At 46.6% G+C, this 22,755-nt stretch overlaps 1 protein-coding gene across 4 annotated transcripts in view; it reads left to right on the plus strand.

Annotated features, from left to right (window-relative positions):
- LOC110293506 (A-kinase anchor protein 2) overlaps window positions 1-22,755 on the plus strand; it is a 107,526-nt gene that overhangs the window by 45,778 nt on the left and 38,993 nt on the right. The window contains exon 1 of one of the 4 annotated variants that reach the window (XM_029475712.1): window positions 18,869-18,992. The exons of 1 other annotated variant lie outside the window; for it this stretch is intronic. The gene's annotated coding sequence lies outside the window, so the exon portion shown is untranslated. Of the gene's footprint in view, window positions 1-18,868; window positions 18,993-22,755 lie in introns of those variants that run through there. 2 more of the 4 variants (XM_021161353.2, XM_021161351.2) reach the window with 2 other exon arrangements.

Raw genomic sequence — 22,755 nt, forward strand, 5'->3', positions numbered from 1 at the left:
AAAAAAAAAAAAAAAGAGATTTCCTCTCACTGACATGGAGTACTTAGATGGGAAAAGCTACTTCCCCTGAACTAGTAAAATTTCTGTCAGGGCAAAGTACTGAAGTTTCCAGGCATCGATGAGTGAGATGCTTTCCCGAGCATCCCGGCATCTCAGGGAAGGAACAGTGAGGTGATACCTACTCTCAACCTTCTTTCTCTCCCTAAGGTGAACCTGGGCAGGTCTTCCTTCCTCAGGAGCCCAGACAGCACACTAGGGCTTCTCCTGGCAGCCCGCTGGCATTACATCATCAATGTTTAAGGAACAACTGGGCCCCTGGGGGCTGGATTGGGAGTGCAAGCTGTAATGGAATCTCATTGGCTTTGCATCAGTGGGTTCAGAAGTTCTCGGAAAATAAGATCTGAGAAATAAGAAATGGTCAAATAGGACAGAACTCAGGACTTCCCATCTAAAGCTGGGCTGCTTGCTGTCAAACTGATTTGACCTGGCGGAGAGCAATCAGTAATTTTGCACTACGATGACAGAGAGGACGTATAACTCTGCTATTTTCTGCGCATAGGAACAAAGCCAACTACAAATACCTTTTGATTTCCCCTCTTCCCTTCTCTTCCATGCAGTCGAGTTCTGAAAGCGGAAAGTTGGAGGGGAGGGAGACAAGAAGGAATAACGGGATGGTCTGAGAGAACAATTTAAATCCCACATGTATGCACATGTATATGTATATACATACAGAGTACATATAGAACATTTGTATGTGTATACGGTGGTCACATTCAGGGCCTTGTGCATGCTAGGCAAACACTGCAGCACTAAGCTATACCCAGCCATATATACGTATATGTATACATATACATCATATTCATATGTTGTATGTACTTCATTTGGAAAGATACTGAGAGGGGGCTGAGGAGATGGCTCAGAGTTAGGAGCACTGGGTGGTCTTCTACAGGTCCGAGGTTTGATTCTCAGCACCTACATGGTGGTAATGTATGTACCTACATGCTCATAACCAGGTATGCCTCCAATCCTAGGTATCTAATTCCCTCTTCTGGTTTCCATTGGTATAGCCATACATGTGATACCCAGGCATATTTGCAGGCAAAACACCCATACATATTAAAATCGCCCCTCCCCCTTATTTTGAGAGACAGGGTTTCCCTGTGTAGCCCTGGCTGACCTGGAACTCAAACTGTAGACCAGGTTCTGTGGTTCAGAGATCTACTTGCCTCTGCCTCCCAAGTACTGGGATTAAAGGTGTGCTCTACCACCTACTGCCCAACTACACTAAAATACTTCTTTTAAAAAGATACTGAGAACTGAGTAATAGGTTTTATTTAGCAAACAACCTCAGAACTTCTGCTTGCCCCTCTCTCTCTCTCTCTCTCTCTCTGTGTGTGTGTCTCTCTCTCTCTCTGTGTGTGTGTGTGTGTGTGTGTGTGTGTGTATAGGCCAGAGGATACAGAGGACAATCTAACATTGTCATCATATTTTATGTTTGGACAGTGTCTCTCACTGGCCCAGAAATGACAATGGCTAGCCAGCAAATCCTGTCTGTGTCAGCCTGCCTAGAACTGGATTACAATCAATTACCACCAAGCCCAGCTGTTTTTGTTTGTTTGTTTTAATTCTGGAGATCAAACTCAGGTTTTTCACGCTCACAGGACATTAACTGAACTCTCACCCCAGATCCAGCCTTGGATTTTTGTAAATCTGACTTACCAGAGGCTGGCTAGGAATTAAACCTTAACCCTCACTAAGGTTTAAAGGGGCTGGCAGGCTGGGTGTGGTAGACCTCCTTTTGCTACTGTTTTGTTCAGACAGTGGCAGAGGCCTGTGCAGTGGCTCTCCACCCTCCAGCAGTCTTTGGGGCGTGAGGAATTGCAATCTTGAAGCTCACTATCTCTTAAAGACCTGAGGCAATGGTGGGTACTTCCAGGACTCAGGGCAGTGAAGTAGGTGTTAGATTCCTGTTGCTGATGGTGCTTGAGACTGAGATCCTGACCACAAGCATCTACTAAGGGCCTCCCTGCTTCTCCATCTCTTAGTGAGGCCGAGTTAAGTGTGTAAGGGGAAGCAGGCTTTTTACAAGAGAGCTGCCTGCCTCTTTGATGAGACAGAATAGAACTCTGCGGACCTAATCAGAGCTTAAAGGCCTCACCAGCGACCACCATCATTAAAGTGGGGACTAAACTCCAACCAGAACACCCAGCTTTGACCCTTAGAACATGTGAAATGTAAGTGCCTGACAGTAGAGCCTACAGATTCCGTCCCAGAATCTTTCCCGTGTTATAGTCTGTCACTTGGCCACACATTTCAGTTCTTCCTTATCTAAAAATCCAAATGCAGCCTAAGGAAATTTAACAGCTCTGTTTTTTGTTTTGTTTTGTTTTAAGGGCAAATCGTTATATTTTGAGTTCAGTCCAATCTCAAATTACAATCTGTCTAGTTTTTGTTGTTGTTGGGGTTTCAGTATTTACCACCAAACATACTAAGATTTGAGTTGAAACTGTCCTGGGCATGGTATTTTCAGATTTCCCCCAGAGCATACAAATGGTCCCTAAGTACAGCTCTTGTAGCTGCGTTCTGGGTAATCATTCCCCATGAAAAGAATTCAGGTGACTTAAGGATCTCCAGCCCCTTGCCCCACCCCCACCCCCACCCCCATCATGGCCTGGAGGAGGGTTCTAATAGCTGCTCTAAGCCCTTGGTTTATCAGCTCCGATGGCTTGGAAACCCTTAGACTCAAATATTTGGGATGAGCAGAGCCAGCTCAGGAATCCCAAGAAGGCAGAGTGGAGATAGCCAACTGCCAAAGCTCACAGATGTGGAATGGAACGAATTTCAAAACCTCCCTCTTCTGCTTGGCCGGAATGCGCTTCCAGCCGGACTCACCGGGGACAGGTGTACTTGGTCCATGTGTTCTGACCTGACATTTTGTTTCTTTGTGTTGTTCTATGGACAGTCAGGGTGATAGACTTCGCAGTCTTCGAAGCGTTGACTCTCTCTGGGTACCACAGAAATTCAAATTTGCCTTGTGTGACCTGAGCCTATATTGAGGCCTTCTTTCTTTTATGGACTGAGCAATTCTCTCGTGTTTATAATATCATTGACTCTTAGGCTATATACAGTGTCATCTAATAAAGCAATAAAGCATGGCCTATTTTATAAGGGCCTCTGGTAAAAGGAGCCAGGCTATATGTTCCCGAGTATAAATTCAGGCAGCCTCTGGATACCTGGCAGTGGGTTGGTTTTTTAGAATTTGTCTGGAGCACTAATAAATTAGATGCTAAAATGCCTAAGTATCTTGTGTCTTTTTTTAGATTCTCTTGGGAGAAAGCCACTGGGTTAATGAGACTAGGAAAGAACACATAGAATGAATTTGTGGCAGAGCTAAGCCCCCGGGCACCTCTGCCTTATAGCAGAGCATCCAATTAGAGCTGCAGAATGCTTGCTGTATTACTACTTAACACTTGGTTGCTTTCAGGCAGGGTGATGCATGCCTGTAATCCCAGCAGCCTGCAGGCTGAGGCTGGACACAGAGGTGGAGGCCAGCCTTGGCCCCACAACCCTCGGCCACCCACAATACTTTAATTGGGTTGCTTTATTGACTCCACTTGAAAATGAAATTAACTTCAAGGTACTTAATGGAAGCTATCTATATTTTTTAACTTTTCAAAATGTTTGTTATCTTTGTGTGTGTACGTGTGGGTTTGGGGGTCATGGGGGTGGGGGTGGGGAACATTGGCTCAGGCCCCTCTCCAATAAATCCCCTTGTACCAGATCTATTGCATGGTGTAATTACTGAGAGGCCTGGGCCCACCAGGTACCCCCCCCCCCATTGCATTGTATAAAAATTTCCATCACTGTTTTATTATTTTTATTTTATTTGTTTATTTATTTATTTACTTTGGGTTTTTTTTTTCAAGACAGGGTTTCTCTGTATAGCTCTGGCTGTCCTGGAACTCACTTTTTAGACCAGGTTGGCCTCGAACTCAGAAATCTGCCTGCCTCTGTCTCCCGAGTGCTGGGATTAAAGGCGTGCACCACCATGCCCGGCTTTTATTGTTATTTTTAATTAACCATGTAACTCTAGCTGATCAGGAACTTGCTCTGTAGACCAGGCTGGCCTGGGACTCAAAGAGATTTCTCTGTCTCTACCTTTAATCCTGAGTGTTAGGATTAAAGGCGAGAGCTACCAAACCTGGCTTCTATCCTATGTAACTGCTATCCCAGTCTCAAACTCGCTACACAACCGAGGATGACCTTAAATTTCTGATATAGGTCCTTCCTCTACTTACAAGCATGAGCCACTGTGCTTGGCTTATCTGTGCTGGGGCTGGAATCCAGGGGCTTCGAGTGTACTAATCACACACTGCCAACAAGGAGCTACATCCTGACTCTTTCTGAATCTTTGAAGTATGCTCTAGGAAGCATCTGGCAATAAAGCAAGCAATCCAGGCACATGACCCCCAAATCTCCACCCAAGCCTTGTTTTGCACTTTGATGATAGAAATCATCACATGACCCAGCACCCTTAAGTGTCTGAGCAACTATCAAGTGCTTGCCTCTGCATTCTTTAGCACTGACGAATGTTAGCTTCCCTGGCAAATGTAACGTAGGTAACGTAGTCTGGTTTGAAGAAAATGGGTCCAGCACCTTGACTTCTTCTGCAGTGGAAACCCTGTTGGGATGACTTGGGGTGTCAGGAAAGTCATGACCCACACATGACAATGTGTGGTAGGATGGGAGATCAGAGCTGGAGGCCAGAAGTGTAGACACAGCTTTCATCCTGAGAAAAGTGGCCTTGGGGATGGAGGAATGGTGAGGGCTAAGTGTGGGGATGTGGAGGGCTGCAAAGGATGGGACAAAGGAAAGAGAGTCGCTTGCTAACTGTACAAAGAGGAGGATGTCATTGGGAAGAGAGTGGAAATGGATGCTCAGGGTTGGTTCTGATGTGAAGTCGTTCCTACCTTACAGGCATGCGGAGAGGACCAGTACCATTCTAGTCAGCAGTGTGGGGCTAGGGAAAGAAGGGAGAGTGTGCCTGCTGTGAGAGATCCGAAATGCCCTGTGTGTGCACAAACATTCACCAACTACCCAGGAGTTGGATCTCCACTTCAGAAGGATATGGCCTGTTTGTTAAATGGAGAACCTTTGTCTCCATTAGGAAGCACTCAGCCCCAGCGATTAGCCCCTAAGGTGAAGGAGCCTCTGTCCCAAACCTCTGTCCCAAACAGTGTTTTGAAGAGCAGGGGTTTCCTAATGGATGGTAAATCATCAATTAACCCAAGGCTAGGGTAAGCTGAAAATAGACTTCTCAAGGAAGGGATTATCTCTAAATTGTTAACGCTGATTGACATTATCTGAGGATGTATTCTTCTGTAGGGACTTAATCTCCACCCAAGCCGGCCGGCCGGTTACAAAGATGTGAAGCATCCTAGTAACTTGGTTTAAAAGCGAGTTTAGGAAGGACCTTCTAGGTCCTTGACGGCTGGGGGAAAGACCATAGTTTCCTTTCAAAATAAACAGCCATTTCAGGTCCCTCAAAATTGTTAGTTATAACTCTATTAAATTGATATCTTTTTAAAAGAGGAGAGCTGTCTATTTTGTGATGGTGTTTTGCAGAAATACTATTTCTTAGTTAAACACAATGCAAATGAGGCGGCGAATGTGTGTTTTTAATTAAGACCCACAAGTTAAACAAATAAAATGTCTTTTGTTCTGGTTTGTTTTCTGCTTTCGGGTGTCATAAAATAACGGGGGAGTGTAGAAGTGGCTTGCTGAGCCAAAATGCTCGCAAATCATTTCGCTGTCGGTTGTTGCACGTATGTTTGTGGCAGGATACCAGTCGCCCAGATTCTGTGCCCCAATTAACTGCATAGTGGCTTCAGGAGTTGTGACCCACCTTGCTTCCTGAGTGCAGAGGTTTGGTTTTGAGAGGTGAACATGTGTTACCACACAATGCTGTGAGCGTGTCTGACACCACCGGCTTGTTCATTTTAGATGCTTGAAACAGGAAGTAGTATGCTCTATACTGCCCCACAGATTTTTTTAGTTATTCTTAAATAATTTTTTTTTGTCTTACGTGGGTTAGTGCTTTGCCTACATGTGAGGGTGTCAAACCCCCTAAACTGGAGTTACAGACAATTGTGAGCTACCGGGAGGGTGCTGGGAATGGAACTCTGGAAAGCAGCCAGTGTGCTTAACCACTGAGCCATCTCTCCAGCCCCGCACCACAGGTTTTTAAAAGTGTATAAGAATTACAACCTCCCTTATCCATCCAACAACCACTGACAGACTTAAGTGTGTAATGCTAGGACAAAAGCCTAACAGAGTTTCCCCTAACACTATACACTTAAGTCATGGGGCTCAATAAAGCAATCCTTTAAAATACAATTTAGTAATTGTAGTCATTGACTTGTAATTTGAAAGATTGCCAAGTGTTACTGAAACTTCAGAAACCTCCAGAGGTTAAAGGTTATGGTCAGGGTGGGGGGATTTCAAATCTGAGAGAAAACAAAGGAAGAGGCCTCTTTAGCCCTAGAGGAGACCCTGGTGATGGTGACAATGACAGCCCCTGACTGTGATTGATGACAACATTGGCAAAAGCAAACCATCCCCAGGGTCCATCTGCTCTAACCTGGAAGGCTCTCCAGAAAGACCTGCAGCCTTCCATGAACCAGATGCTCTGTCACCAGGCTGCATCTCGTAGGGGAGGGGTTTGCCCCAACCTCTGTTTGCAGAGCCTAAATGACTTTGCAGAAACAGAACTAAGGGGCTCACATGGTGGAGCCACACACAGCAATGGGCGGGGCCAGAGAGATGTCTCTGGAAAGGAGGTAAGGTTCGAAAAAGGGTGTCTGCTCCGTAATTTTGTTGGGGTAGGGAGTGTTGTTTTATTTTGGTTTGATTTACGTCTAGGCTCAAAGAGAAAAAGAAAACATATATGATCTAGAAATTCCATCTCTGGATATGCAGCTAATATGTAAGGAGTCTGTTGAAGATATGTCTGTGTCAATGTTCATAGCAACTTTATCCATAATAGAAAAACCGGAGTCAACCAACGTAAGTGTCCATGTATGGGAGAAGAGAGGATTGTGGTGTCAGAGTTTGCATGCTCTCACCCACAGGCAAATAGAAGAAACATTGAAGTCACTGAAGCCCAGGGAAGCAGCCATTATAGCAGAGTACCTTGGAGTTTGGGGTGGAGAATTCAGAATGCAAAGTCAACTTTTTTGCTGAATGCCTGTCATTTTCACGTCTTTGAAAAGGAAGATGTTCATCTAGGCCTAGGGGTACAGGCCTCTAATCTTAGCTGAATGGGAGGGAGTTTACAAGGAGATGAGTTCAAGACCTACCTAGTTTATATAGTCTTGGTTACTTAGCAAGATCTTGTCTTCAAATTAAAAAAAAAAAAGTTTAAAGTGGGCTATGGCTGTATCTCAGGCTCTAGGTTTGATCCACAGGATGAGCGCTCGTGCACACACACACGCACACGCATACACACACACACACACACACACACAGAGGGGAGGGGGTGAGGAATATGTAAAATCCTCTCAAATTGAGCCAGTGTAAGGCAGGAAGTCTGTACATCAAAGCAACACTTTGGCTGAGGTCACCCTTTTGGTCCCTACACCCACCCAGCACCTCCCAGCTTGAACTGTTTGTAGGATGTGTTCCCAAGACATCAAGCCCCCACTACCCCTGTCACTGCAATTTCCTGTTCTTAGATTCCCCCAACCCCCCACCTTCTCTGTCCTGCCTGTCTGGGGAGAGGTCCATATCCGGAATGGCCTGGCTGTTCCAAGTTCTTAGCTATTGTACTGGAACCTGTGTACAAGACAAACAGATATTCTTGGGAGGGGCTCCTAGTCTATCTGGAGAATTCCAGCCACTCAGCTGAAGAAAACTCACTCACCTAGTGTGTTAAGGGAGATGGAGAATGCCAGGCATCCTGAGGGGTGGTGACCAAGCCCAGCCTTTTCTCCTAGCTAAGGTTCTGTGAAGGGTCTCCTACACGTTGTTGCTTTGTTGGTGTGGGTGTGTATGTGCCACAGCATGAAAGAGCAGTTCTCTTCCTACCTTGGGTTTCTTAGAGTTGGGACTGAGCTCATCAAGTTTGACTATAAGTACATTTACTAGCTGAGCCATCTTGTCTACCCTCTAGTTTATTCTTTATTTGTAGTTTTTGTTTTGAGACAAGGTTTCACAGGTTTTGAGACAGGCCTAGGACTCCCTATGGAAACCAGGCTGGCCTGACACTCATAGAAATCTGCTCTTCTCTGCCCTCCTAGTGTTGGGATTAAAACCATGTTTTTATTTAAGATTTATTTTTGTGAGTATTTTGCCTGTGTATATGAACATGCGTGCCTGGTGTCCATAGCATCGGATCCCCAGGACAGATAGTTATGAGCCTCCTTGTGGGTTCTGGGAACTGAACCCAGGTCCTCTCACCCCACTCCTCCACCCCCACCCCCAAATCATTTCTCCTACCCTCTCCAGTTCATTCTTTATCAAGCCTTAGCACACTGTGTGTTGTGGGGCAGAAGACACAGGTGTATCAAGGTGCATCTCTCCATAACATAGAGAAAAGAAACAGGGCTTAGTTCTGTCCTGCTCTGCTGGAACTTGCTATGTGTCTTTGGGCAAATTACTTCCATTCTGAGCTTCAGTGTCTTTATCCGTGAAATGGGATTAGCATGTCTCACTGCTGGAAGAATAGAAAGACAGCATAAATCAAACTCTAGAAGTCTGTGTAGCAAAAATGCCTACACAGTGCCAGGGATTAGGTTAATAACTGCTCCATTATTCTTATCTGTACCATTTGTTTTCTATAATGCCAATACCCAGAAAGTGTGCATGCACGCTTGCGCGCACATGTACACACACACACAAATTCGAGGTTCTAATTTCCTAGAATTAATATATAGGAAACATTTTTTGTCCTACGCCCCTTGAGCACTGACTTCTGGACTCCCACACCTATACCCATACCAAAATCAAGCTCCTTATGTAAAAATGACATGGGATTTGCCTACCATGTTCAATCTCTTCTAGATTCCTTCTAATACCCAACACGGTGTAAATGCTGTGTATAGATTGGTGTAATGTGTTGTTTTAGAGAATAACATGTGGGAAGAGTCTGTACCTGTTCGGTACCATCACAGTGTTCTATTTTCCAGCCATGGTTGTTTGAATCCATTTACAGGGAACCTAGACCTATGCAGGGCTGGCAGAAGATGAAGAAGGAGAAAAAGGATCCAGGGGCCAGTCCTGCTTGTTAGATGAGCCTCAAGTTCAGGTTGCTCCAGTTTCTACTTTTACATGTAAAAAAGAGTTAGTGGCTGAAGGCCTGGAGCCAAGCTGCCTTGCCTCCAGCTTAGCTGTTCATTCAGCTGAGGCCTTTACACAAGGAAATTCTCTGAACCTAACTGGACTGGGTGGAGCAATCCTGCAATCCCTGATGCTCAAGAGGTCGAGGGAGGAAGTTCATAAATTGGAGGCCAGCCTGGGCAACTCAACTTCATGGAACCTCATCTCAAAATAAAGTACAGAGGGCTTGAGCATAGAGTTCAGTGGCGAGACACTTGCTTACCACCCACGAGGTCTTAGATTCATTTCCTAGGCCTGCTAAATAAGCATGCAAACACTAGATTAGAAAGATAGAGATAAACAACTCTCTGACCTTCACTTTCATGAGCCATAAAATAGTTGCGAGAATATCAGCTTCAAGCCTGGCATGGTGGCATATACCTTTAATCTCAGGGTTTGGGAGGCAGAGGCAGGCTGTTCTCTGTGAGTCAAAGTTAGCCTGATCTACATGGGGCAGCAGTTCTCAACCTGTGGGTTACAATCTCTTTGGGGTTGCATACAGATAGCCTGCATATCAGATACCTACAATTCATCACAGTAGCAAGATCTCAGTTATGAAGTAGCAAAGAAATAACTTTATTTTTTGGGAGGGGCACAACAGGTTTTAAAGGGTCTCAGCATAGGGAGGATGGGATAGATCCATTGACAGAGTTCTAGGCTAGCTGGAGCTCCATAGTGAATTCCTGCCTTACACAATGTACTCTAAGCTGAATGGTGGTGGTGCAGGCGCATGCCTTTAATCCCAGCACTGGGGAGGCAGAGGCAGACAGGCCTCTGAGTTTGAGGTCACCCTAGTCTACAGAGTGAATTCCAGGACAGCCAGGGTTACACAGAAAAACTTTGTCTCAAAAAACAACAAACCAAACCAAACCAAATACATTTAAAAAATATTGGCTTCATGGGCTTGTTTTGAGGAACCGAAGTGATTGTATATTCAATCTTGACTGATACCAGGTGTTTCACAGGTAATAAGGGTTCTGATCACCCTCTCATCAGCCTTGGCCAGCAGCTTTGTGAATCCCTGCTCCCCCACCCCACCCCCAGCCCCCGTCACCAGTTCTAGACCAGTTGACTTGGTATACTGGCTTCTTCATTCAGCTTTGTCATGCAGTCTTCTCCTCTGCTGAGATAGCCTGCAGTGGTAGCTGTGTGAGGAAGCCCTATTTCTCACGTATTTCTTTGCCCTTTCTGCACAATGACCAGGAGTCAACTCATGCTTGAGGGCCTCATTTTGCGGGCCTGACGTTTCCTAGTCATGAGTGGTTTATGTCATCCTTGAGGCGGCCTTATAAGGTCAGCGTGTTCATTTGCTATTCCTGCACTAACAAGCTACCCCAATGACAGTGACTTAACAGCAATGCCAGGGCAAATCGCTGCTAGCCTAGGAGGTAGGAAGCAGGCAGCTGGGCTGCTCCTGTAGGCTCTGAGGAAGAATCTGTTCCCTGCTTCCTGCCTAACTGCTACTGTGGCTGATTACTCTCCGCTTGTAGATGCAGAGTCCACTGTCGCACGGAGTCCTCCTCTGTGTAGCGCTATGCCGTATCTTCTTACAAAGGTGCCTGTCTTTGCGGTGAGAGCCACGTTCACCCAGTATGACCTCATAGTAGCACAGTATATAGGCAGAGACCCTGTTTCCATATAAGGTAATGATCTGAAATTCTAGTTGAATATAAATTTGGGGAAACATGGTTCAACTCACAACCAAAATTCTAAATTTTTTTTAAAAAGGTGTGTGTGTGTGTGTGTGTGTGTGTGTGTGTGTGAGAGAGAGAGAGAGAGAGAGAGAGTTCATTCCATGGTGAGTACTCAGAGGTCAGAGGACAAATTAGTGCTCTTCTTCCACCCTGGATTCCAGGGATCAAGCTCAGCTCTTCAGGCTTGTGAGATAAGCCACCTCCCTAGCCCTAAACGGTAGTCTTCAGCCCATTTAAAAGAAGAGGAATCCTAAAATAGAGGAGCATATCCATTGTGTAGCCTCACATCATCCATCAGTGGGTGATACCAGAGGTTCAGACGATGCCCTTCTCTCCTGAAGGCTTGCGTCCCTCCCACTGTATCATCTTGCCTTGAAACATGCTAGACCCATAGTGAGGTGGTCAGCAGCAAGTGTTCCCAGATCAAAGGGACCAAAGTGGGCGAATGGGACCAAGCAGAGGTTGCACCAGCTAGCACAGTAGTACAACGCTAGCCTCTGGTCCTCAGAAATGACCGTTTCCACAGTTAGTTTGACTATTTGGCTCTTAGCTACAGGGCTCTGATGTAGTGATTCCACAGCCAGGCAGGAGAAATGGCCTAGAAACAGAGAAGGAAGACTTGAGAAGCTGGCTCAGCAGTTACGAGCACTGGCTGCTCTTTCAGAGGACCCAGGTTCAATTCCCAGCACCTATATGGCAGCTCACAATTGTCTGTAACTCCAGTTCCAGGGGACCTGACACCCTCACATGGATGTACATGCAGGCAAAACATTAATGTACATAAATCATTTTTTAAAAATACCCATAAAATTAAGAAAAACAAAGCAGACAGGGTCAGGCTCTCCTGGCTAGAACACAATGGGAAGGGTCAAGGACTGTGTCCATGGCTCCCTGCTGATCCTGCCCCTCTGCCTCTGGTTGTCATGCAAGCTCTGCCTTCCTTCTGCTGTAGGGATTCCTTCCTGCCATTGAGAGCCAGGTCACTGTTGGAAGGAGGTGGACATCCCTCTGTGGCCCCTCAGAGTTGGCTGCCCGAACCTTAGAGAGTGTAGTGTGTCAGAGATGGTCTACATGTACTCTGGGGAGAAGAGCTGTGGACCAGAGACAAGATTCTAGGTGCTCCCCCTAACTTGGAATTGCAACTACAACTGGAGTCAGGTTTGAAGTCAAGAATGTGTATCTTACTTAAATTATAAATGTATCCTGGTAACCAGGCTCAGACGGAGCATTGGTAGAAGGTATGGCACCTTTGCTTACAGAAGCCTAGATTTAACAAGTCCAAGGTGTTATTATTTTTTTAAAGTTCACTTGAAGCTTTGATGTATTTTACAAAAAACAGAGAGTTGAGTCCAAATCAATGAATTTGGTCCTCTGTGTGTGTGTGTGGTGGGTGAGGAAGTTACTAGATTGATATACTAGTGGAGGGAGTGGGGAGCCATTTTTGTTTTAAGACAGAGTCTCCATCCTCCAGCCTCAACTTCCCGAGTACCAGGATCACCGTGGCAGCTAAAGGCTCTCATTTAGAATAATATATTCTCCAAATCTTTATTTGGCTGTTCAGACCTTGGGAAACACGTCAGTGGGGGTTTCCTAAGACACTGTCTGTGACATAGTTCATAAAATTAAGTTCTGTGACTTTTGACTCCCCCCTCCCGGGGAAGAATTCAGTTACTCACAGAGCATTGCTCAACTTTTTCTGGGAAAGAGCAGCTCCTGGAAGGGAAATGTCTACGGACAGCCCCAGTTGCTTATCTTCCACAAAGAAGGGAGATTATGCTGTCAGGCAGCTGTGGAGAGGGACAGTCTGCTCCTACGATGGGACAGACTCAGGGATTTACTGGACAGAAGGCCACGCTGGGATAGCATTGGTTCATCCTGAGTCATGGCTTCACTGTGGGATAAGTGAATCATGACACAGAGATCAAGGGGAGAGGGAAATGGCTCATTGAAGAAGAAGGCTGTTATGCAAGCATGAGGACCTGAGTTCTAAGTCATATCACCCATGAAGCAGCTAGTGTAGTTACTCAGACTTGTATCCCCAGTGCTCTGTGTGTGTATGGTGGGGTGTGGGTAGGCAGGCCGAGGGACAGAAACTAGAAAATCTTCAGGCTTGCTGGCCATTTAGTTAGAGGAATATGAGAATATGGTCGAATGAGATAGGGCAGGACACTCAAGGCTTCCCTGGCTCCCTGGCTCTGTGCATGCTTTTGCATTCCCCCTACCTTCTCTCTCTCTCTCTCTCTCTCTCTCTCTCTCTCTCTCTCTCTCTCTCTCTCTCTCTCACACACACACACACACACACAAGTGCTTGCGCGCATCAGATACTCAAAGATATCTGATAGGGCAGGGCACTCAAGGCCCCCCTGGCTCTGTGCATGCTTTTGCATTCCCCCTACCTTCTGACACACACACACACACACACACGCTCTCGAGCATCAGATACTCTCAACAGAAGCTTACAGACACACACACCACACACACACACCACACATAGCACACACACACAAACACACATGCATGCATGCACACACATATGAACAGACACACACACACATATAGCACACACAAATGGTAAACGAAGTCAGGTGTGTAGCCCGTGACTATATTGCCAGCCCTTGCAGGTGGAGGCAGGAGAATTATGAGTTCAGACTCACTGCAGATGCTGTCTGATCATCTCCTCCCGGCCTCCCAAGTGTCCGAGTTACAGATGTGTGCCATGGGGTCTGGCTCTGTCTACGTTTTAATGTACTTAATCCTTCTTTCAGAAGGTCATACATATACACACATGAGGTCGTACATATACACACATGAGGTCATACATATACACACATGAAACACCAGAAGGCGCTGTGAAGCATGGAGCAAAGAGGCTTACTTGGGTCTCCATTTCCAAAACCGTTGCATCAGGAAAAGTGTGTGTGTGTACAATTAGACTCTATACAGTAAGGCCCTGGTGCCTGGTACCCATTATAAATAGAAGGAGTGGAATAAAATCCTCCCACCAGAGTGATAAAGTTCTGCCAAGGGGTGTGGCTAAGATGGAGCTCAACTTTCTTCTAGGGACTCAACTTCTTTCTTGATAAAAGTGTCCCCAATCCATTTCAGAGGCTGCAGTCACCAGCGCTCTCTCTGTCTCCCTTCCTATACCAAGTGACCTCACCTCTGCCTCTATCCATGCTGACACTCACAGCTGTATAGTGAGTTTTGTGCATTTACCCTGTGTCCCTCATTTTACAGACCAGACAAGGTGGACTCAGAGAGGAGGATAGCAACAGGCCTAGGTAGGGCTCCACAGCAGCTTGTTGCTTGTATTACTGAAGCTTTGAAGATGTTCCTCTTGCCTCTTCTTTGGTAGCTCTGGGTCCTTCCTGTGTCTACCTCCCTCCTGCACTGTTGCCTGCAGAGGCAGATCTCCTTTGAATGGGTTGGACTGTAAACTCTAGTCAAAGCTCCGTTATTGACTAGCTGTATGTCTCTGTGGCGTGTTGGCCGAGATGGGCTGGATTTTCCTCTCTCTAGAGGATAAGAATCTCTATCTAATGAAAGATTAGATAGCAGGCGTCTCAGGGAAGATAGCACCCACCTGGCATATGTGCTTATGCTGATGGATGCTTGCTCGGTGGTGACCTTATGTGCTATTTTCAAATTAAACTGCTGGGTCTTCAAAGTTTTCACTTTGCTTCTCAACTGCAATGGTTGACAACTTGATGCATTTAGAATCATCCAGGAGGCAAACCTCTCGGGACATCTGTGGGGGTTTATAGATTGGGTTTGAGGAACAAAACAGCTTACCCTCAATGTGGGTGGCACAAACCCCTGGGCTGAGGTCCTAGACTGGGGTGGGGGGCTGTCGGGGGAGGGGGAAGAGAAAGCAAGCTGAGGACCAGCCCTCTGCTCTCTGACTGTGGACCCAGCATGAGCAGGGCGTTTCCGTTCCTGCCACCCTGACTTTTCCACCGAGACGGGTTGTACTCTGGAACCCCAAGGCAGGATTCTCCGCCACCCCCACCCCATTTCTTTAGCTTTCAAAGAAAGAAATGAATTCACCAGTCAAGCAGGACCAAGCTTCACAAAGGCTTCTCTTTTCCCTGTGCAAGGTTACCTGAAGAATTAAGGTGGCAGTATGAAAGGTTTTTACACTCAGAAGATGTCCCCGCCTCCAGGCTCAGAGCCTGTGCTGGAGCTGACTGGAGGACAAGCAGTTGTGAGCGGGTATCTGCTAGACTTCTGACCATTTCTGTGTGAACTGTCACCAATGGGTCACCTCAGGCTATATTTCTAAAACCTAAACCCAGCTAGCCCATTTCATTTCTCACTTCACCTCTGAGAATAGAACCATTTCATAACCGTGGGGTTGCCACTGGGTTGTTTTTCTAAGCTCTGCCCTCTCTTTGCAGCTGGGCAGTGTGTGTGCATAGACGTGTGTGTGTGTGTGTGTGTGTGTGTGTGTGTGTGTGTGTGAGTTCATGAGCATGCATGCATGTGCATTGCTTTAATGGAGCTACACCAACAAGCTAAGCAACCCAGTGTATACTTTCATAGTTGTAGAGGTCAGAGTGCAAGCAGGGTGTCCTTCTGGTTGGTTCTTTCCAAGGGTTCAGGGAAGCCTCTTTTTCAGGTCCATCTTCCTGGCTGACGGGCGTTATTGTTCCTATGTGACACTGCACACCTCTTTGTCTGAATTTCCTCTATTCTCTAGTGGTTGGGACCCACCCTATGACCTCACTTAAACTCTGTGGAAGACTCCTATTGTTATTGCTATTACTGCTAATGTTATTTGTAATGGCTCAAGTCCTAAGCCAGGCTTCTGGGTATTAGGTGACTATGAACCTGTGGGGAGGACAGAACTTAAGCCTGTGAGAGTGCATGCTTGCATGCTCGTATATGGACAAATGCGCATTTAGTGAGCCACTGCATCCAATGGACTCCACGTCATAAGCATACCTATTACATGGAAAATAGTCTCCCACTGATACAACGGGGTGGATGTGGTGATAGAGTGGGTCCCAGATAGCATCCTTGCCTCACAGTGGTTTGGAAGTCCTCCTGGTCCCTCATTCTTTGTTTTCTTTCCTCTTGCCCAGGCTGCCCCCAGGCTCTTGGGCTCAGGGAATCCTCCTGCTTCAGCCTCCTGAGTGTCTGGAACCCCATGGCCAGTATTGGTCCCTCATGCTTAAGCAGACCAGTGACATTCCTCAGTGTGAGTCTCCTATCTCATCTTACATAAGACTGCTAAGTGGCATCTGAAGTGCCTTTCGGCTACACAGCAGAACATTCCAGTTATTCCGAAGGCTCCAAGAGTTCCCCAGGAGCTCTGGTATCGCTAGGCCGGGCTTTAGGAAATTCCTTGGGATGTCCAAGTGTAGCACATTGTAGAAATGTCATTTAGATGTCATAAATATTTGTCAAAGGAAGCCTCCCTGACACTGGTTATTCCTTTCTTCACCTTTGTGCCCAGGAGGGTCCTGAGAGGTCCCTGGGGAACCCTGCTTGCAATCCATTGGGCTGTTTATTCTGTCACCAGAACAGATTGCTCTCAGACTGACCCCAGATCAGCTGGCCTCTCGGGACGTGTAATAGCCTTCATGTCCCTTTCCCTGCCCAGTTTACTGTAAACCTGATGTTCTTGTCTCTCTCACTAAAGAAAATGAGTTCATCACGGTGTTGACTTGACCCAGGATTCTGACTCACTTTCCAGGCAGCCAGAGCCTTAGCGAGGCCCTGAATTTTTTTTTCCAGGTCATCCTGAAGTTCCAGGGAATGAGATGTGTAGGACCTGGAAGCAGGGTTTGGAGCCAGTGGGTGTCCTCAGAGAGTGGGCACTGCTCCAGAATACTTACGTAGTTTTAGAATCTGATTCTGACAGAACAAGCCAGGGAACCAGATGCATTTGGGTCAGGCACCTCTACCCAAAGCAAATATTGCTCTTTTTCTTGGTCAGCTATGGAGTGGTTGTTAGGTCTCAAACCTAGGACAGATGGTTAACTGGGGTGTGCCTATTAACATATCAAAGCTGACTCTGGCTGCCAGGTTCTCCCAGCATCCCTCAGTCCCTACCTGTTACAGGGTCCTTCTGCTTGGTATACCCTACCTCCTCCCCTGAACTCTCCAGCCCCAGCTCTTCTGGCCCCTATTTAACTCAGCCATTTTGGCTACACCACTCTCTTGGCCTCCTGCTCTCTTGGTTTTCTGGCTTTCCCACTCTTCACTCCCCACTTAGCCCTCTCCTCTCATGGCCCAGCTCAGTCTGCCAGCAAGGTCCAGCTGGACTCTTCTAGATGTCTCTGCCTCTCTTATATCCATATCTTATATCTCATATATCTATAATAAAAACCTAAACCTCTTAGGAGCAGTCATGTCTTCTATCTATCTATCTATCTATCTATCTATCTATCTATCTATCTACCTATCTACCTATCTGTCATTTTTATTCAGTGGTGAGGCCACCTCACCCAGGATTCTGTAAACTATCATATACCCAGTTAAAATGCATTGTACTAATACCAGCTACTTGGGAGGCTGAGGCAGGAGAATCACAGTTCAAGGCCAGCATAGGCTGCAGAGCAAGCTCAGAGTCAGTTTTGAGTAATTTAGTGAGGTGCTGTAACAAATTTTAAAACAACAGCCACAATAATGGGAGGGTTAAGGAGGAACTCCTGGGTAGAACACTTGCCTAGCACGTGCAAGGCCCTGGGTCCTATTCTTAGCACCACAAAACCCAATGAATCAGGAAGTAATTATATAGAAACCTTTAAACAACATAGAAAGTGCTTGTGGGATAACCTGGAACATTAGAAGTTGGCTATCACATTGCATACTGGTTGGTTTTTGTTAACTTGACACCAAACTTAGGTTCCTGTCTTGAGTTCCTGCTCTGACTTTTCTTAGAGATGGAGTTTGTTTTTGTTTTTTGTTTTGAAGGATTTATTTATTTATTTTATGTGAGTGCACTGTCACTCCCCTCAGACACACCAGAAGAGGGTGTTGGGTCCCATTACAGATTGTGAGCCACCATGTGGTTGCTGGGAATTGAACTCAGGACCTCTGGAATAGCAGTCGGTGCTCTTAACCACTGAGCCACCTCTCCAGCCCAGAGATGGAGTTTTGAGTTGTAATAAACCCTTTCCTCCCCAAGTTGTTGTTTTTGTTTTGTTTTGTTTTTTTGTTTTTGTTTTTTTGTTTTTTTTAGTTTTTTTTGGTCATAGTGTTTTATTGCAGCACTAGACACCCTAACCAGGACACATTCATTGCATATACATACACTGTCTGGTCTCAGCTACATTAAATATTCATTTCTGTTACCTCTTTTTTTCTTTGAGTTTTGCTATACAAATGTCCCATGTTTAGCTTGATGTGGTAGGTGGCGCATATCGCTAACTTCAACCTGAGGGAGGAGAGGCAGGGGGATTTCACTGATTAGAAGCCTCCTTTGTCTATATAGTGGACCAGCCAGGACTACCCAGTGAGATCTTGTGTAAAAGAATAAAAAGGGCAGTCATTTGTTTAGAATCCTTGAGGTTTTTACAGACTCAGTAGCGCGCCAGCCCATATCTGAGTTTTAAAGAAGCCCCAATAACAGGTCACATCGGCACCTACAAGGCTCTTGCTCTTTCCCTGCCTAGCCCTGGAACCTGACCAAGGCCGCTAGCATTGCCTCAGGCAGGAAAGCAACTGCCCTCCCATCCTGGGCCGACTAGGGAGGGGCCGGGCTCCTCTGAAGGGGACTAAAGTCCTTCTTGGTGTGAATGGCCTTTTAGGGAACAGAGGGAGGGCCCGCGGTGACATCACAGTCTCCAGTCCCGAGACTCCTAAGGAATTTGTCCCGGCTGAGCCAGTGTGAGCACTGGAATCTGTCTAGAGAAAGAGGCGATTCTGACTGCGGACTCCCGGAGGTGCGCGCACTGGGCTTTTGCGCTGGGCAGGGTAAGACACATCTGATGACCGGTTGGTCTCATGGTCCTTTGCTTTCTGTTTCTGATCTGAAAGGAGAAAGTTCTCTCGCGGCCAGAGTCTCCTCTGAGGAGGGAGTCAGGGTCTGGATTTATTGCAGAGCGTTGGAGGCCTCTCCTGTTGCGGGGTGGGCTGCTGAGCACTTACTACGGCTCCCTCTCTCTCTCTCTCTCTTTTTTTTTTTTTCTTACTGTGAATCTTGTCAAGCTCCCAGCCTTGGTGCTAAGAGGCAGAGGAAATACTGCATACACAGACCGAAGCAGCGTGTGTGACAGAAAATGCTTTAAAGACACTGTCTGAGTCTGTGAGAATTTGCATGTCCCTTTTGCACTTCAGAAGGCTGCCTAGGCGGGACCCAGGGACTCTAGTAACTTGTTCTCTAGTTGTCTTGTGTCTGTTCAAAGAGCTCCCTGATGACTTCTACAGTGGGCTAACGGCTTCCATGGTGTGGGGCTCACCGCATTCAATAGGCGACTTGGGGCTTTGTTCCTGGATGTGCTGTGGCATGACAGGATACCCTCCTCAGGTTCATCTCTGTGCACAGAAAGTTAGACTTCCCTACTCCGGGCACAGTTTTCTTTTCTCTGAGTTCCACTGTAGTCTCAACTTTTATTCCTGTCATCATGACCCTAGGCTAGGCAGGAACCCAGAGTTCGGAACTACCTAAGAGCAAGAGAGCTGCAGCCAAGTTGGAAAGAACTTAAACTAGGTTTGTTTGTGCCTGCTGAATTTATTCCTTAGAAAGTTATTTTGCTTGACTCCAGGGTGTGGGGACTTCCTTCCAAGTAGCCTTAGTGAGAAGGCTCAAGAGAACCTTATTCTCTCATTCATGGGAATCTGGAGCTAACAGCCAGTCTCGGTTGTTCCTCTAGGGAACCTCCAAAGGTTCTCAGAAAGAAGGGACCCTTAGCTCAGCAAGGTAGTGCACGCCTATCACCCAAGCACATAAAAGCTGAGTTTAGAGGCTAGACTGGGCTAGACAGAGTGAGACCCGGTCTCAAAAGAAGAGAGGAGAGAAAAAGAAAGAAATAGCAGCTTTTTAAGCAAGGGATTCAGCCATGCAACAACTTCTTTCCTTCCTTTCAGCCCTGCTCACTCCTCCTCACCCGCACCACACACACACACACACACACACACACACACACACACACACACACACACACTGTCTCGAGTTTCTTTCACAGAAAGCCCCAGCTGTAAATGTGTTCATTAAACATCACCTTAACATTTTCCAGATGTCAGATATGCAGCGCGGCAAAGTGAGCCTGGTCTTCCAGCCTGGCCAGAAGTGGGAGGGTCGGTCGTTATTAACAGGAAAAGCTTGTGGTCCAGAAACTCCCTTACCTTAAAAGTTCTTCATTCAAATGTGAGCCAAGACACAGGTGACTTTGTTCCCTGTCCGTGCATTCTAGAAGTGTTTTTATCCAGTCTTAGAACCCCCCTTGAAGCATGCACCAAAAACCTACTATGCTCTGCTCAGGCCAAGCCCACCGAAACTCTCAGGGAAAAAAAAAATTTTGGGGACTATTCAATGGGGCTGGAACTCCTTGCCACCAAAGGGTTGGAGTTTCATGATAAGAACCGAGCCCCACCCCACCCCAGGTCACTATAAGCAGTGATGGTTTCCTGGCAAGATGTCTTAGGGAGGGACAGAAGCTCAGGCATTGTTAGTATCAGCCCCTTTCAGGGGTCATAGCCATGACTTGAGCTTTCCTGGTCTATATTTAGCCTGCAGCTGCCTCAGAAAGGTTTGGGGTCTGTAGTCTGGCTGCCTGCCTTCCTTCAGCTGGGAGCTGGAAGAGCTGACCTCCATCAGGAGTGGTTTGTCTCGGTTTCCCACAGTCAACACTAGGACCGGGCCGGAAGCCTCTCTGCAGGGAGGTGGAAGAGGAAAGGCCATTCAGGCCTGGAATGAGGCCCCTTTGCTGTACTTCCCTGAAATAGAATTAACAAAGAAAGCCAGTATTTCTGTTCTGTGCCTTCGAGGGAGGGTGAACTGGGCTGCCCAGTCCTAGCGTAAACTGTACTCTACCATCTGCAAACACACTGGGGCGCAGGAGCTGCAAGCCACCTGCTCGGGACCTTGCAGGGGCTCAGCTTTATGAACTCCTTGAGGCCAGCACCATTGCACTTAGAAGGATGTGCAAAGCTTCCTGAGGTTGCTAAGGTCTCATTACCATTGCCTTGGGCCTCTTGTTCTTATGAGATTGGGGACTCCATCTCCCTGAAGCTACCAGATCCCTTTCTGGGAGAGAGTTGGCCATCCTCCTTCAAAGCTGTGGGGACAACTCCTTAGCCTCAAGCAAAGATCTGTCACCTTGGGGGAGTCTCAGGCTTGCCTTCTGGAATGGCAGCAGTTTAATGAGATAATACTTAAGCTCTTCAGCTGCTGTCCCCCTCAGACCTCACTGTTTTCCTCTGTGTAGGCAGTCTCTCAAAGATCTGTCTGCCTCCTCTAGAGCTGGTGATGCTGCTGGTAAGGGGTCCTAGGCCACAGCAATAGCCAGGTTGTGTCAGCCTGAATTGACATTTTGTGGTGGAGGCACCTGAGTTCAGAAAGTTAAAAAGTCCAGAAACAACCATCCTAGAGGGTAGCCACACACGGCCTGAAGAGCCAGTTCTTTGCTATGTAGCAACTGTGCCCTGCTTACTAAACATGTGACTTATGCAAGCCAGGGAGGGCTAAGAAGGGGGACAGCGATGTCCTTTGATTTCCCAGCTATGAGGAAGTTTTATTCTCTAACCATGCCTCTGATCCTAGGCCAGCAGTGAGTGCATATTTTTGATGGAACTTAAAAATAACTGGATTAAAGGATCAGGTCACCTATTACCTGGGGAAAAGCCTTTCTAATTTAACTATCGTAGCTGCAGCAGGAAGTAATCTGGGTTATTCAGAACTGAGAAACCTGGCCATGCAGCCGACACCTGGCTTGATCAATTTGGGTCATGCTGCATTGAGGCTAGGAGCATGGGAGGTGATGGTGGGTCAGACTCTTATCAAGAGGGGACGTAGATACCTGTGGGCAGTAAGAAAATGGTGTCATCATGAACGGAGCAGACATGTGAAGTGTTGGAATTTAAACAACTACTCCTTAAAAAAAAATGACATACTCTTTTCATTTTATGTGTATTTGTGTATTGCATGTTTGTGTGTGTGTGTGTGTAGTAGCCCTTTGCAGCCAGAAGAGGGTGTTGTATCCCCTGAAACTGGAGTTTTAGATGACTGTGAGCTGGAGACCCAACTAGGTCCTCTCTGTAAAAATGACAATGTTCTCAACTGCTAAGCTGTCTTTCTAGCCCTTCTTCTTTTAGTATTTAATTTTTTACTCATGTGTATATGGAGGAGGTCTTGTGCATGGGAGTACAGATGTCCCAGGAGCCCAGAAGAGGGTGTTGGTTTCTCTGGAGCTGGAGTTACAAGTAGTTATGAGCCTCTTGGCATAGGTGCAAGGAACTCAACCCAAGTTCTCTGAAAGAGCAGTATACACTCTTACCAATGAGCCATTTTCCCAACTCCTCCTCCTTCTCTGGAGAGGTTTATTTCAGCCCGGGCTTTGAAAGGATCTAGTTGATCTTGATGGCAGGATCGACTTTATTATTTACAACATCCTGGGTCTGAAGCTGCCCGATTATTTCTGGGCATATTATGCAGAGTAAAGGGCTAGAAAGATGGCACAGAGGTTAAGAGCACTTGTTGCGCCGGGCGTGGTGGCGCACGCCTTTAATCCCAGCACTC

The sequence above is a fragment of the Mus caroli genome, chromosome 4 (assembly GCF_900094665.2).
Source record: "Mus caroli chromosome 4, CAROLI_EIJ_v1.1, whole genome shotgun sequence".
NCBI lineage: Eukaryota > Metazoa > Chordata > Mammalia > Rodentia > Muridae > Mus > Mus caroli.